We start from the raw sequence: 1,323 nt of genomic DNA, 5'->3' as shown, positions 1-1,323 counted from the left end.
TGTTACTCCATCTCCTCTTTCTGTCAGGTGAGCTCTGTGTTCTGTGCAGATAGACAGAGAGGGGAAGTAACTGTTCTCTATTAGATTTTTCAGATTATTTTTACTTTACTATTTACTTTTGTGCCGACTCTTTACTTTTACTCCTTACATTTTAACACAAATACCGGTACCTTCTACTCCTCACATTTTACAAAATTGACTCATTACTTTAGTTTCAAACAATTTTAGTGGAGTTACCGTTATTATTTTCTGCATCATCAGTACCGAATTTAATCTATCTGGATGGGAATATAGGCTACATTGTCTTGACTACAAGATGACTCAACAGAATCATTGCGTCTTGATGGCGGTAGTGTTTAGTGTCTATGGTATGGACGGTGCCATTATTCAAAATGAAGTAAATGGAGATCCCAGAGATTCAGCAGACAAGCAGCAAGACATGCCCAATCCTCCTCGGCCTTATCTGAGAGAGATGTTTGAGATAGTAGGCAACAAGAAGGACTCCTGGCCAATATGCTGTACCTCTAAAGTATGGGGAAAGTCTTAATTAATGTCTGTTCAGTAATTCATATTTTATCCTTTATTTTATTTCCAGAAGCCGTATTAGAGCACACACACATTTACATGTAGATTCCTTTAAATGTTAAGGGAAAGATTATAAAAGAGAAACTGGATCTGTGAATTCTCACAGAATCACAACTGAATTCATATCTTGCCACTCAGTCAGAATAATAATAATAATAATCATATGTGTGATATTGAAGGCTATTGTAAGACATCCATTTCCTTTATCCATAAAGAGCCTTTATTCCATGTCCACTGAAGGTTTTTTGTGTGCACTCTAGTAACATGAGTGTAGTCCAGGAAGCTTTGCATAACAAATGGTTGTCATTCGCAAGGCTACTTTGATTTTTATACTTTAAGTACAATTCCAAGCCTGTACTTTGTTAATCTAATAAACTAATTTTGCAATTGTTTATTTCCTAAATATTTCTACCGAAATTGCAAAGGCAAAACTACATGCAAGATCCTGCTGCGGATGTAAATTTTATCTTTCTGTTCCTCGAGATTTGTTCCACCTTATATTAATCCTGACTCTTGTCTTTATAGGTGCTTTGGCTTGGAATTGTCCTCAAGACTCAAACCTCTTCATTACGGTACCACAGATGGAAGCTCTGAGTGGGTCTTTTTTACAAATCCCATGTAACTTTAGGGCTGAACCAGAACACACGGTTAACAGCAATTATGTTGGAATCTGGACTATAGTCAATGCTCAAAATAAACCATCCATTGTGGTTTACAGCAGTGAAAACCCAGTTAATA

The sequence above is a fragment of the Etheostoma cragini genome, chromosome 22 (assembly GCF_013103735.1).
Source record: "Etheostoma cragini isolate CJK2018 chromosome 22, CSU_Ecrag_1.0, whole genome shotgun sequence".
In the NCBI taxonomy this organism is placed as follows: domain Eukaryota; kingdom Metazoa; phylum Chordata; class Actinopteri; order Perciformes; family Percidae; genus Etheostoma; species Etheostoma cragini.
Note: the sequence above shows the minus strand (reverse complement) of the source record.